This window comes from Ailuropoda melanoleuca, chromosome 1 (genome assembly GCF_002007445.2).
Source record: "Ailuropoda melanoleuca isolate Jingjing chromosome 1, ASM200744v2, whole genome shotgun sequence".
Lineage (NCBI taxonomy): Eukaryota > Metazoa > Chordata > Mammalia > Carnivora > Ursidae > Ailuropoda > Ailuropoda melanoleuca.
The window spans coordinates 24,339,406-24,355,619 of NC_048218.1; the positions used below are offsets into that span (position 1 = coordinate 24,339,406).

General features: G+C 39.6%; 1 long non-coding RNA gene across 1 annotated transcript in view; it reads right to left on the reverse strand.

The window, feature by feature from the left end:
* Nucleotides 1-16,214, reverse strand: part of LOC117801554 — a 101,805-nt gene that overhangs the window by 17,952 nt on the left and 67,639 nt on the right. Inside the window, exon 2 of the long non-coding RNA XR_004624194.1 lies at nt 1,931-2,021. This is a non-coding gene — a long non-coding RNA (uncharacterized LOC117801554). The remainder of the gene's footprint in view (nt 1-1,930; nt 2,022-16,214) is intronic.

Here is a 16,214-nt window from a genome sequence, read left to right on the forward strand (position 1 = left end):
GTGGAAAAACATCTTTAAAACATAAAAAGAAGAAAACTGTCAATCTAGAATTCTTAACAAGGAAAAGTACCTTCTAAAACGAAGTCCTTCAGGAGGAAGGAAAATGATACTAAATGGAAAAAAAATGGGTCTACATAAGAATAAAAAAACACAGAATATAGTAAACATGTGGACAAATATATAGGGTAATTTAAGAGAAAAGCAATTTTTTTAGCCCTCTGCTAGTGAGATTTCACTTTTTGTAATATTGCAAAGGTCCAAACCTAAGGTTTATCCCTCTCCATCTTTATATAGGGGATGGGCAAGAAGAGATTTGTCTTGAGATGACTGTTTCTCTCATCTGAAATACAGCAACAAGGTCTCCCTGAATTGCCTGAACAGTGAGCCAGCTGATATCATCCTCCCTTTCTCTAGCCATAGAGATTATCCCTAAATTTCTATTCCCATGTTACCAGTGACTTTCTTCTCCCTGAAGACAGGACTTCAACTTCCTCTGGAGTCCCCAAAGTACCTAGCCATTGAGCCGCAAGGTTTCCCAATTTATGTAAACAGCTGGCTTCTAAATCCAGACTTCCTGGTGACCCAGCAGTCTGTCTGCATGCTCAGCAAGAGTGTTGCTCTCACAGTTGCCCTGTAAGAAGGCAGAGTGACAGCAAAATGGAGACCCTCCATGTTAACACATATCTATTGTTTCTATTAGATCACCTAGGCTCTGGCATTACCTCCAGTGGATAAAGAGAACACAGGTACCACATGCCTCTACCCTTCTTACTGGTCCTTGATTGGTAGGCATTCTCCAGTAAAGTCACAGTAAACGGTGACATTGTGGAAGTCTTCCCAAGCAAACCCTGATACATGAAAAGCAGTGGTGACCATGATGGGTCTTAACTTGTACCATACTCATACCTCTTTTATACCCAAGATGATTTACACTGATGACATCAACCACCCCTCATTTGGTGCACAAAAAGGAGAGCTTCCTATGTATTCTAACAGAGATCTTTCAAAGTGTCAAGCTAGTAGTGTTCATGACATAGTGTAAGAAATAAAATCTAAAAAAACATTTTATGCTATCCTAACATTACCATCATTATAAATTACAGGAATCATCTCATAAGGATAGAACATCCTCAGCCTAACTGTACTACGTTTTCCTAGTGACAGGTTTAAAATGTGTGCATTCACAGAAGGAAGCACAGACATATTGCCAATCACAGGAATAAAACAATGGACAGGCTTGCTGACTCATTGGATGAGCCAGAATAGGAGTTCTTAATTCAATTTCATAAACCTTATAGTTAGCGGAAATTTCTCTCTGATTCAGAAACTAGATTGACTCTAAAACTTATTTTAAGGCGTTATGAGTTTTCTTGTTTCTGTACTTTACAATTTTGTGAGAATATAGGAGACAATATATAAATAGACCTTAAGCTATCCACTCTTTTATGTTCTTTAATTAATTTATTTATTAATTTATTATTTAGAGTAAGTTCCACACCTAGCGTGGAGCCCAGCACAGGGTTTGAACTCATGACCCTGAGATCAAGACCTGAGTTGAGATCAATAATTGGTGGCTTCACGGACTGAGGCACCCAGGTACCCCGTTATATGCTATTTTAAATGAGAGGTCTCCGAACTATCTTTGTATGTATGGGTCTGAATTCTCTTCTTTTACCTTGAGTTCTTCCCTAGGATATTCTCATGGTCCCTCATGTAAATATATTCCTGATGACTCTGTCTCACCAGTTGTTTAATAATTGAGAGTTATGTAAGAGAACTGTGGTAACTGCAAAATAAAAATGGATTAGCACTCCCATATTTCCCTGCTGGGAGTGAACAACTGTGTTTTAGTTTTAATCATGCCCCAAGTCACAGTGATTTGGTCATAGTAGTCAGAGGTTATAAGGAGAGGTTATAAGTGGCATCTTACCACAAATGAATCTTCTCATTGATTTTTAAGTTAAAGTTGTGAAATTCTCTTTTCACAGGATGCTACAGGAGGAATCAATTCTTGACATCACCTGAAGAAAACAAGAAAGTGATGGCAGAGAGTAACAGGTAGACCAGATGAAGTGTACATGTGAAAAATGGTGTTTTTCAAATCATGAATATTCACCAGTCAGCAGACCATGAAGTCAATTAGTTGGTCATAGTCAGCATTTTTAAAAATAAAATAGGATAGGGGCGCCTGGGTGGCTCAGTCATTGAGCGTCTGCCTTCAGCTCAGGGCGTGATCCCGGCATTGTGGGATCGAGCCCCACATCAGGTTCCTCCGCTGGGAGCCTGCCTCTTCCTCTCCCACTCCCCCTGCTTGTGTCCCCTCTCTCACTGGCTGTCTCTCTCTGTCAAATAAATAAATAAAATCTTAAAAAATAATAATAAAATAAAATAGGATAGAATAGGAAGGATAAAGAAATCAAACTGCTTTGCATATAGTAAGGGTATGATTGTGTTTGCAAGAGGTATGCATACTGGATCAATCTAATATTTATTTCTTTTGGTGGGTGATTGTAAAAAGCCAATTCCCTAAAATAGGATTCCAGGTTGTTTGTTTGGGGTTTTTTTTCTGCTTCTACCTTGAACACTGGTATAGTTACAAAAATTGGATCATTTTACATATAGTTCTCTAATCTCTCAAAAAATTTCCTAAAAGACAATTTATATCAACCTAATTTACTATTTTTGGTGGCTGTATATTACTTCCTAGTATACCATAATTAAACTATTTGAGTAGTTTGCTTTTTTTCCAGTTTTGTTATTAATAGTCCTGTCAAAATAAATCCTGAAATATACATGCCCTTAACTACTGTGATTTTATTTCTGTGGACTAGATCCCCATAAGCAGGAGTGCTCCTAAAAGGGTTTACAAACTGACTTCTGAAGTCATTCTATAACATCTTTATATCTTTTAGACTTGTCTTATTTTTGGCTTTAAGTTTATGGATCTTTGCCAAAATTATTTATTACCTTTTCTTCAGAATCTGGGTGTACCAGTCTGCATTCTTGGCTGCAAACAAAAGAAACCAATTTGGATAGCAAATGAACAAATAATCAATTGGAAAGGACATCAGTCACTAACACCGTGGAGACAAAGCTGGAATATGAGACTCAGAACTAGGAAAGAATGCATCCAAGTCTCACCATGGGTACAGTTTTATGAGAAGACACTTGATGCCACAGTAACCACCAGAGTTGGATATTCAACACCGAAGTCTTAAAACTCTTTATCTACGAGTCTATGGCCCTCCCTAAAGATTTCAAAGCCAAAACAGAGAAGCCACTTGGATGAGCCTAGGACCCAAGCCACATTACTAGCTTCTAGGGATCCATCAAAAGGATTCTATGTTCCACTCAGTTCTCCATAAAGTAAGCAGCTACAGCCTCCTAACCGTTCTCTCATGACTTTCAAAGGTCTTAGAGTTCATAACTTTTCATGAACCAGGGTCCATTTATAAACTCCTTTTCATATTTATCATTCCAAAACAAAAAATTTAATGACACACTACAACATTTCCTGACAACAGTCACAAAAGTGTTCCCCTCCTCCCGAAGCCTCAACTAGCTTCCTCTAGGTTATAATTACCCTCCCTATGTTTTTTTACTATTTTACCTGGATGTTCTACAACCAGTGAACTAAACTGTAAATTTCACTACAACTAACTTCCTATAAATTAGAATAGGAAATGGGGCGCCTGGGTGGCTCAGTCGTTAAGCATCTGCCTTCGGCTCAGGGCGTGATCCCAGGGTCCTGGGATCGAGCCTCACATCAGGCTCCTCCCCTGGGAGCCTGTTTCTTCCTCTCCCACTCCTCCTGCTTGTGTTCCCTCTCATTGGCTGTCTCTCTGTCAAATAAATAAATAAAATCTTAAAAAAAAAAAAAAAAAGGAAATGGGGCACCTAGGTCTTAGTCAGTAAAGCGCCCACTCTTGATTTTTGGCTCAGGTCATGACATCAGGGTCCTGGGATTGAGCCCCATGTGGGGCTCTCCACTAGTGGGGAGTCTGCTTGAGATTCTCTTCCCTCTGCCCCCCCCCGCCATTCACATGTGTGTGCACATGTTCTCTCTAATAAATCTTTTTTAAAAATTAGAATAGGAAAAGAACATAACCAAAAAAAAGGAAAACTAGCTCAACTTCCTAAAAATATTCACAACACAGTGAAGAAGAAACTATAGGCCCAGTCTCCAGTCTTCAGTTCTGAAACTGGTGGGTGATGCAGTTGCACCCAGGGTTTATGATTTCCATCCTCTGCTACGCACTCTACATTCCTTTGCCTTAAAATAGTACCTCTACTAATCAAGACTCTTCACTTAGTGAGATATCTCAGACTTTGATTACTAAAGATAGAGAACCTTCAGTGATCATCTCAGCTGTGGTAACTACTCACAGCATCAGAACCTTACGGAACAGTTATTTCTCCACCAAGGTACACGTAAGTTGCAAGCCTAGTATGGGCTGGCTCCAGGCTGCACATCTGCCCTGTGGCTCTTCAATTCTTGGACCCAGGCTGAAGGAGGAATGCATTCACTCTTCTTTCTCCTAAGCCCACCAACGCTTCCCTCCCCATTTCTCACCCTCACCCTCACTTCTCAAATGAAATGGTTCTGATGAAGCAGGGACAGGGCTAGGCTCAGCTGAGTGAGGTCCTTATGTTGGATATAAAATTTAAGGGACACCAAAAATTCATCAATCAAGATAAATAATTTTCACATGGTATTTTAAAAATCAAAATTAATGCAAAAAGTCACAATACACTTGTGAAATGTTTAAATAAAGACAGGCTCAAAAAAAAAAAGGCTCAATATTGATGTTTCCTTTTGCCTCAGACTCTAATGGGACTCGGCACAGTACTGCTACCAATTCTGCCCACATTTAAACTGTTGATATTGTGTTGATTGTGAATTTTTTTGCATTAATTTTTCTTTTTTTAATATCACATTAAGATATCATTTAATTGCATTAAAATACTGAGATTTCAGGCACCCGATGCCAGTACCTCACTTGCCTTACCCTAGTCCTGGCTCTAAGATCACCAATGACATGTATAGTGCTAAAACCAATGATTCAATTCTCAGGCCTCATCTTGCTTGTCCTATGAGCAGCATTTGATATCAGTGGACACCATCCTCCTTAAACACATCCTACACATAGCTTCCAGGACACGAGTCTTGCAAATCTCATATCAGCTCCCTGTGCACTCCTTCTCAGGGTCCTTTGCTGATTCCTCCACATAGAAGGTTCCTCCTGTCTTCACAATGGAGGGCCCAGGTTTCTTTTCTCAGAGCTCTTCTCTTCATTTTCTTCACTCATTCCCTAAGTTATCTAATTGAGTTCCATGGCTTTAAAAAAAAAAAAAAAACCAAAAACTTTCAATTTAAAAATTTAGTTTACATATTGTCTTAGTTCATTTGGATTGCTGTAACAAACTCCTATAGACTGGGTGGCTGATAAGGAACATTTATTTTTAACAGTATGAAGGATAGGAAGTACAAGATCAGGGTGTCAGCATGGTGGGGTTCTGGTGAAAGCTCTCAAGCAGGTTGCAGATTGCTGATTTTTTGCTCTGTCTTCACATGGCTGAACGGGCTAAGGAGCACTGTGGGGTCTCTTTTATAAGAGCACTAATCTTATCCATGAGGGGGTCCACTAATCCTATCCATGAGGGGGTCTACCCTCATCACCTAAGTACCTCCCAGAGGCCCACCTTCTAAAACTATCATGTTAGAGGTTAGGATTTCAAATTTGCACATCCAACTGCCTTGTGGTCTCTTGTTCCCCGGCCTGCTGGCTCTGAGATTCATTCCCTGCCTTCCCTGGTTTCCTCACATTCTGACTTCCAGACCACTTCAGCCAATGGAAAGCACTGGCAGAAGCTTGGAAGGCAGGAGTAAAATAAAATCCAGATTATCTCTACCTCCTCACTGTTTCCTGTGGGATCTCAAGCAGCAAGGAGGACTTCTCCTCTGCCTCTGCTCCAGCTGCACTCCCCATATCCACTGGGAAATCCCATCTTGGCTCTACATTCGTGATGGCTCCAATTTTTGACTCCTGATATGCTACCTTATTGTGTGGTTCCTCTAGCCCAAAGAGTGGTAGCCATTTTCTGCTGTGGCAAACTTCAGATTGAAAACTTTGATTCTTCTCTTTCTTATACCAGAAATTCAATCCATTGACAAAATTATCTGGCTCTACTTTAAAAACATATCCAAAGCGTAATTAGTTCTCACTCTCTCCAACTACCACCAACCTGCTTCAAGACACCATCACCTCTCATGTTAAGCACTGCAATCCTAGTCTCCTAACTACATCCTCTTTTCCACCTAATGTATTAATTAGACATTAACCTCAATAGTATTTTTAAAATATAATTCAGATCACGTCACACGCTTCTGCACAAAATCATTCATCCATTTCCCAGTTCACTCAAGGATGGCCTACAATGTCCTTTATGATCTGCTGCCTCTATCCTTATCCCTACCTCACTCATTGTGTATCTCTATACTGACCACCTTGGAATGCAGGTCACTGCTTTTACAGTCTTTGCATTTCTTCTTCCCTATGTTTGGAACCTTCTACTCCCAAAGATTTTCACAGTGTGCTCCCTCTCTCCCATCAGGTCTCTATTGGTATCGTTTAACCTAACCCCCATATTAAGTTACAAGGTCCCATTCTCTGACCTCCCCTATTTTCCTTGACTCTATTTTATTTTTCTGCATAGTATTCATCAGAGTTTGATATGTGATGTATTTATATGCTTATGTGTTTAATATCAGTCTCTCCCCTCGATGATGTTAACCATGAAGAACTTCTTTTTGTTCACTGCTATATTTTTAGCACCTAGAAAGATGAATGACAAAAAATTAGCACTCAGTAGCCATTTCTGAATAAATGAATGAGTGAATGACATGAATATGTCATCACATCACATGTAAGATACATGCTTTCTAGGTCCTATCAGTACAATGTAATCAATATAGTGAAACTATGTGCTGCTGGAATCTTGGGTCAAATTTTGGTGTTGCAATAATACCTTTTTAAAGCCCTTGTATCTTCTGCTCAGTGGAATAAAAAGAAGAAAAAAATCATTTTTCAGATAAATAATTGCATACCAGGTGTTAGGGTATGCTGATGTGCTCCAGCAAGATCACATTTGAAGCAGCAGCTGTAATTGGAAATAACCACCTGTCATCTTCTAGAACTCGTCTACCTTCAGCGTCAGCCATGTTGGAAAGACAAATGAGGATGGGGTAGGAATCAACTGCCCACATCTTTCAAGTATTTGATTGTGGCACTAATCTCTGCTTTTCTTCAGTGAGGCAGTATTGCTTGGGTCAAAGTACTATGCATCAGCTGGCTCTCCAGNAAGAAGAAAAAAATCATTTTTCAGATAAATAATTGCATACCAGGTGTTAGGGTATGCTGATGTGCTCCAGCAAGATCACATTTGAAGCAGCAGCTGTAATTGAAGTAACCACCTGTCATCTTCTAGAACTCGTCTACCTTCAGCGTCAGCCATGTTGGAAAGACAAATGAGGATGGGGTAGGAATATTTGATTGTGGCACTAATCTCTGCTTTTCTTCAGTGAGGCAGTATTGCTTGGGTCAAAATACTATGCATCAGCTGGCTCTCCAGAAGCCCCTATTCTGACTGGTAGTTTAAAGTAGCACTGTGAATTTCCAGAAATTTGTTTCCACTCACAGGCTGTGTCACCTAATGATAAAAACGGCATAGTTGTGATGAGAAGTAAAAACAGGATAATTCAGAGAATCCTAGAAGGAAAATTCACAGTGTGTGTTTGGTTTTCATCAAAGGTAGTTTAAACTCTCTTCATTCATAGATACTGGGTTGTTGGATTGACTCAGCTGATAATCAGGGAAAGGGCTGTACATTTTCTATTAATGTAATTCATCAGGACTCAGCTCAAATCAAGCCAGATCTTAGTGGACTGCCAACAATTTACACCCCCCACCTTACACAGGATGCAAGTAAGCCATTCTGATACTACACTAACTCTGTTGCCCATTTTGTCTATGGCAGTAAAGGGCTGCTCCCTCGCCTATTCTTCCCAGGATCCAACTATTCCTATGGCAATCAAGGAAATACTTTCACCTCCAGCATCTCACGGTGTGCCCAACCTACAGAGAACAACCTCTAAAGCCCCTTTCCACGGTAATGACATTACTGTCACAAATTTATTTTTCAAGGTCTTGGCAAATAAAGTATATCCTGAGTACCACTGGGTTATATTAAATAAATTCACTCCATAACTTCAGTCCCCGACGTCTTTGAACTTCTCCATTATTACCAAGGAATTTCTGCCACCTTTCTTTCATATGGGCCACATTAAATACGGGCTTCAATCAGTTGACCAAGCAAACAATTAAAATCATTCTCAGAGTAGAAATGAGGGAAGTCGTCTTAGTAAGGAATCTCCCATAGGTTAAGGACTTATGGCATCTTCAGGCCAAAAGAGAACAACTTTTTCTAAAAGGGGAGAGGTGGCTTGCACTCGTTGGCATGAAACGTATAGAACAGTTAGCACTTTAAGCTTTCCAAGTGCTTTAAATCCTCTTAGATATTGCCATCCCAACACTCAATTTCCAAACTTTCAGATAAGAGATATCGTGGACCAGAAATTCAACTGATATATTAATTTAGTAACTATTTGGTTCTTGACTAACTCAGCCCTATGGCTACAAAAAATTAGTGGGATCTTGGCAAGGTCATGTTAACATCCATTCCTTGAGCTAAGAATCTGGACACTTAAACCTGTCATTCTCCTTCTCTGATCTGTTTAGTACTGTTGAAAGAAGTCACCTCACTTCATAATTCTTGACTTCTTCAAACTTCTCATATTCATCTAAGGCAGCAGACATTAGATTCTCCAAAGTTGTACCTTCAAAGGGTATTTAATTATATTTGACCACAGGTAAAAATTCAAGTAACTGTTTCACTACAACATACAATGAGTTTCCCTACTCCTTTTTCAGAGTCTTAAGATGTTTACTGCCTTCAGCCCCGACTATATCAGATTCTACCTGCTTCCATCCTGGTAACAATATTCTTGGTTGCAAACAACAGAAACCTACTCTGGTTTATTTAAGCAGAAAGGGGTTTTCTGCAAGGTAGTGTATTAGTTATATACTGCTGTATACCAGATTATCCAAAATTTAGCAACTGAAAACAACAAGCAGTTATTATTCAGTTTCTATGGGCAAGGACATTGGGAATGGCTTAGCTGGGTAGTGCTGGGTGAGAGTCTCCCAAGAGACTACCGTAAGGTCTAGACTGGGGCTGCAGTCATTTTAAAGCTCAACTGGAAAAGGATCTCCTTCCAAGTTCATTCACATGGGTGTTGACAAACTCCAGGTCCTTGCTGGTTCTTAGCTAGAGACATTAGGTCCTTGCCATGTAAGTTTCTCCATGGGGTCATTCACAAATGTCAGCTGGCTTCCCTCAGAGTGAGCAAGCAGAGAGTAAGAAAGGGTACCCTCAACACAGAAGCCATTGTTTCTTTGCAACATAAACTCACAAGTGATATCCCATTGCTTTTGCCTACTCTATTTATTAGAAGTGAGTCATTAGGTCCAGCCTACACATGGGGAAAGGATTATTCAAGGAACAGGATTCAGTGGGGCAGGTAGAGGCCTCCCTACCACAGATGTCCAGTATCTGACAGAATTTACAAGAAGGTGAGAGAACCTGCTCAGGATCCAACACAGCTAAGTCCTGTCTAAAGAACGGTTTAATTGTACTGTCACCACTAGGCATTTGCTATTGTCTTCACTGGCACTTCTGCATTTAAGGACTTTGACTCCTGCAACGATTAACTTTCTGTGTCGACTTGACTGGGTTTAGGGATGCCCAGATAGCCAGTGAATCATAATTTCTGGGTGTATTTCTGAGGGTGTCTCTAGCAGTGATTAGCATTTGAATTGGTAGACTGAATAAAGAGATTGCTCTCACCAATGCAGGTGAGCACCATCCAAACCACTGAGGGGCTGAATGAAACAAAAAAGAAGAAGAGCAAGATTGCTCTGTTTGAGGTGGGGCATCTCTCTTTCCTGCCCTCAGACATGGGCACTCCTGGTCCTCAGGCCTTCAGACTCAGACTAAATTATACCACTGGCTTTTTTGGTTCCCCGGCTTGCAAAAGGCAAACTGCGAGACTTCTCAGCCTCTATAACCATGCGAGCCAATCCCTGTAAGTCTTGTCTTTTCCTACATCTGTCTATATCTATCTGTATTACTGGTTGTGCTTCTCTGAAAAATCTTGGCTAATACAATTCTATTATTGCAACTAACTTTCTACCGCTCATTTCAAGATGACTTTCTCATTACCTAAGTTTACCAAACTTCAGGCAGTTCACATGTGAGTCTTCTGTGTAACTTCTTAAGCAATATTAAAATCACTAATAATAATTTGTACTCTGCTTTCTTCCAATGACTCCCAAATCTATAATTAGAATTATTTAGGTTGGTGCCAATTTAATTTATTGAAGGCAGTTTAATAATTGCTATAAGAAATCTGATGAAAAGCTATATTTCTGGAAAGGAATTTTTAAAGATATTACTTGCTTTGTTCTTGAAAAAAAAAAAGGCAAATTTTGTGAGACATGATTTTAAACCTCATACACTTCAAAAACCGTAATTTTGAAATTTGCCCAAAAAAGTCATGATTGTGTTTAACCTTTTGAAGATAAAATTTCTTGTAGGTTCCTTAAAGTTAGCAAATTGTCTTCCACGACACCTTGCACATGGTCAGCACTCAATAAATGCTTATTTAAGGGATCAAACGGATTCCATTTATATGAAACATTCTTTGATTCCTTTCAATCAGTCTCACACAAAAGAAGAAACAATTTTGGTGTGTGATAAAAGCAAAGGAGTGCATTTTCTGAATGTTAATGCATACAGTAGAGGGAAAGTCACATTTGTTATAACCCTGCCATAAAGTGCAGCTGTAATCTCACCGTGCATCTGTTCCATCTGCCATCAATTAGTTTGATGAAAACAGGCTAACAGTGAGGGAGTGATTAGCAGGAAAGATTAAACTCACTTCAGTTTTAATTACAAATCTTTGTCCTTAAAGTTTTATTGGCTTGAAAGCACCCCTACTGTTCCCTGTTTCTCCTCCACAGTTGATGTACATTTTATTATTTCACTTTGAAATTATTAATGCGCTTTATTTGGTACTTATTTCTAATTACAGACTTTATCCACAAATGTTAGTGATATGCCCATATGCCAGAATAAGCATAACTAAGACTATTCAAATCTTACCAATTAAAGTACAAATGATCTTTAATAGCAAATGTGGCATCTGTTATATGGAGAGAACTCCGAGGGTTACGCATTTGTCTCTCCACTTGTTTCATTCATTGATGGATTCACTCATTTATTCTTTCACCAAATATTAATTTGGCTCCTATTATGTCCCAGGCCCTGATAATAGGTGCTTAGGATACATAAGTGAACAAAAACCTCCAATTCCCTAACTTCACGGAGCCTATATTATAGTGGCTGGAAATAAAACAATTATTGTGGGCTGAATTGGGTCCCCCAAAATTCTTATGTTGAAGTTCTAATCTCCAGTACCTCAGAATGTAACCATATTCAGAGAAAAGTCTTTAAAAAGGCAATTAAGTAAAAACAATGTAATCTCCTTATAAGAAGAGGATATTTAGACACAGACAAGCACACACAGAGAAAGGACTATGTGAAGACAACGGAGAAGACCGCCATCTACAAATACGGAGAGATGCCTCAGAATGGAATCCACCCTGTCAACCTCTGATCTCAGATTTCTGGATTCTGAAACTGGGAGAAAATAAATTTCTTTTGTTTGAGACACCCAGCCTGTGGTATTTTATTATGGCAGCCTTAACAAACTAATACACTAATAGACAAACAAGCAAAGAAACATAAAGAAGTAAATTAAATATTTTAGAAAGTTTCCATGCTGAAAAAAAATAGGTCAATAAAAGGGAACTGTGGAGTAGGGCAACATTCATTCATTTCCATCTCTGAGAAAATCATTTTAAAGTGTGTATAGACACCAATTTTATAAAAAAATAAGACCACAGCCAGAAGGGTTCTTGATGAGGGGAAAGGAATGTTTTTACAAGACTCTACCAATTATTTTTCTTCCATCATTCTTAATACCCATATAACAAAATATGATCATTTATGGATATGTTTCACAGCATTAAAATTTTCTAATGTATTCAATATGTCAGGGTTAAGCTAGCCAAGCAACCAGTACTGAACCAGGTTACTTGATATTTTTAACATATTGTTTGATGACCTTTTTTTAAAAGACACATAAATGTTTACTTCTAAATCTTATATTTTCTATTGTGCTTTGAGTCTAAAACTCAGTACTTATGATTTTGATATAGCAGAAATTACGGACAAAACTGCTACTTTAAAAACTCAGCACAGTTTTTTTTCCTATAACTCTAAGACTAGAAGGAGAAATTTTCTTTTGGGCAGAGTCTTTAGCTCTGAGAAGTATTACTTTGCTTTGTAGACTTAGTCAAGCAAGTGTAAGTCACAAGATACATTCATTGTTCTTGAGGTTAGACCAGACATTAGTTAAGTGATACAAATGCATATGTTTCAGACTTGTGAGGCATTCTATTTAATAATGTAAAATTCTCGGGGTCAGGAAGTGTTGGGCAGTGCAAAAAGTGTGTCTCTAAAGAAAGTATACAACTCCATCATCCCCTATGGGTTAGCCAAACTAAGTCTCATGACATTACAGCTCTGCATGGACTTTTCCAGGAGCACGATTTTCAATAAAATAGGACTTCCAAAGATTGGCAAAATGCTTCATGATATCATCAGAGAATGAGGTAAGGAGTGATTCAGTGGTTTTGGCCACCACTCACTCCCCATCTCCCCCACCACGCAGAGATGCATCCTGCCAATTCCAGAAAAGAGCCATCCATAGACATCCATTGTCAGAATTGCCTCTTTTCACTTAGGCATGGAAGCAAAGGAGCGTTAGCCCGACCCCACCCCAGGATATCTTTGAATTTGTTCACAAATCAAGCAGAAATTTCATTACACTCAATTTTTATATTTTCTTATTGGTATAGTTCTGAATAAACCATTTAAGAAACTTTATTTCTCTGAACATCTAAGTCTTAGAGAATTCTTCAAGACATGAGTTGTGCCTGGCCTTACTTTTTCTCTCTCAATATTATGCCTATAGTTCTATCTGCCAGAATATAAAATTCAGAATCAAAGGAAGAAAAGGATACCAGTTGTGCCTAGACAAACAAATGAGGCCATGCCTTTACTGGCACGGGGAGAAGGTTTTCCAAAATACATTCTAAGCATTTAGATTTTGAATCTCTCCATTGGCTACTAAGTTAACTGGGAGGAAAAAATAAGGAGATGGTTTTAGGTGGAAATGCAAAAAAAATATTTATATCAGACTCCCTGGACAATTTCAGCATAATGAACAAATACATGGTAAAGATCGTAGGGCAGCCAGTTATTCTCAGAGGGGGGAAAAAACTGTTTCCCAACTTCTTTTTTACCATAGCTAATCACTAGTTTTTCATGCTTTGAAAAGCAGATATTCTGTGCCTTTTCGACTCCTTTCCAAGGCATGTTTATATTACACAGCAATTCTTTCCAGAAAAGCCAGTTGTATACTGGTTTATTGATCCTCATAGTCTCTGTGAGAAAGAAAAATGGAATGTAAAAATATTTACATTTTGTGGATCAAAAATATTAAGGTTATATAAGGGGTAAAGGTTAATACCTGCTTCAAACCCTATATCCTCAGACTCCTCTACTAATAGAATTACTTGAGGGAGACAACACAGTAGAGCTTTTCTGCCAAAGATGATCCAAAGGACAAGGTCAAAAGTGTCAGAAACTGTACCTGCCTGGGACAGCTGCCTCTTTACGGACAAGAGTGGAACCAAATGCACAGTCAAGAACTCCACAAATTTCGACACACAGTTGCTCTTCAGTCCTGACTGGGTTCATGGCTCCACACACAAGCATCCTTTTTGTCGCCCAAGCTCATAGACCCACGCTTTTCCCATCCCTGCCTCCTACCATCTCTGTAGGGTAGCTTCCATCTTGTATGACTACCAGCTGGAACTGGCTCCCGTAAATAACATCCCTTTCAATCTGGCACGTATCACCACTAACTGGCCACCCAGTTGTTCACAGCAGCTTAGCCTCCACACCACCTCCCCTTGAGAGCAGCTCCAGCTGGGGAATCTCTTTGTAGTGAGCCAGTCCCCACCCCCTTATCCTCAGCTGGTCCCAGCCAGTTGTTACAGCTAAGCAATCAGGCTCACCTATATCCGGACATAGGCCAAACCCAAGAATACTAGTGGAGGGGGTAGGTTATCTCTCCTTTAATTGTTCCTGGCCCCTCCCAGTTTCGCCCTGGCCCATTCTCGCTCTGAACAGCTGTCAGGTAACTGCTGTTAAATCTCTCCACTTAGGCATTTAGGCGAAAGCCATTAGCACCTTAATGTGTCTTCTTCCTTCCTTCCCCAAGCCTGCTTTCCCAAGCTTATCTCTATGGAAGAGTGGAGAAGGCACTGGACTTGAAATAAAGAGCTGAGGTTCAATGGGAAGATGAGTAATTAACCTCTAAGAGCCTCTGCTGCTGGCAACACTAACCAAGACCATGCTTATCAGAGAGCTTAGAACAATACACAATACCTACAAGTTTCTTGGTACAAATTAACTGAACTTTCATGAATTTAGAAAAGCATTTCTAGGCAAAAAGAATAAGCAATAAGAGTAAAATGATAGCAGGGGGAGGGGGGAATTGTTCTTAAAAGAGCCAACTACTCTGGCTATTCAAAATTGTCTAGAATGAAGCATGAGAGACTATGAACTCTGAGAAACAAACTGAGGGCTTCGGGTGGGGGGGAATGGGATAGGCTGGTGATGGGTAGTAAGGAGGGCACATATTGCATGGTGCACTGGGTGTTATACGCAACTAATGAATCATCGAACTTTACATCAAAAAAATTAAAATTAAAATTAAAAATTAAAAAAATTAACTAGAAACTTGTGGCTTGCAAGTGGAAAAATTAGACTCTCTGATGCCATTTTTTCTTCCTAAAACCTTCTATTTGATTAACTTCAAGGTGTCCAAATAAATAAGCATTCTTCAAGGGGAACCGTGGGAGACCAAAAAATGACACTCCCCACCCCTAATAAGATACCCATATTGGTATCTGGAGCCTGCAAAGGTTACTGTATTTGTTTAAAGTTCCTCTTTTGCAGATGCAATTAAGAATCAAGATGAAATCATCTTGGATTATCCAGGACTGCCCTAATTCCAATGACAGCCCTGCCAATACCATAATTTCAGACTTCCAGCCTCTATGGCTGTGAGAGAATAAATGTCTGGTGTTTACACCACCAAATGTGTGGTTGTTACAGCAGCCCATGAAAAGAATACAGTGACCTTGACAGAAGCTCTTTTGTACTAGTCAGTTCAGGCTGCTCTAACAAAAGACCTCAGACCGTGGCCTGAACAACAGACATGGCAAGTTGAAGATCAAGGGACCAGCAGATTTGGTTCCCGGTGACATCCCTCTCCTGGCCTGCAGACCACTGCCCTCTCATTGTGCCTTCACAAGGCAGAGAGAGATGGAGGAGGCAAGCTCTCTAGCGTCTCTTCCTACAAGAGCAGGAATGCCATCATGAGGGTCCCACCCTTATGACCACATCTAAACTTAACATTCTTCCAAGAGCCCCATCTCCAAATATTATCATATTGGCAGTTAGGGCTTCAATACATGAATTGGGAGGTGGAGGCAGGAGACACACACACTCAGTCCATAACACTCTTTTAATGATGCTTCAGGAACAGAGACTCCTCTCAGGGAGATGACTTAGTTCTTTTTCCTCAATATCATCCACTATCCTACCACTTACCACTCACAAAGGGGTGGCTCTGTATTCTCTACCAAAAGGTAGTAGGGAAAGCACAGAGACTTAGCATATAACCTCTACACATTTCTATTACTCCACTAATTTATTCCGTCACTCTGCAATCCACTCACTCATTTGACTAAGATATATGTAAGATATATACTAAGCAACTTTTAGTTGACATCTCAGAGGTCAAAGTGAACACATACATAGTTTTTTTTTAATATACAATCCAGAATCTGGGGTCCTAGAAGGATACCTAGAGTGACCTGATAGACTTCACTCCA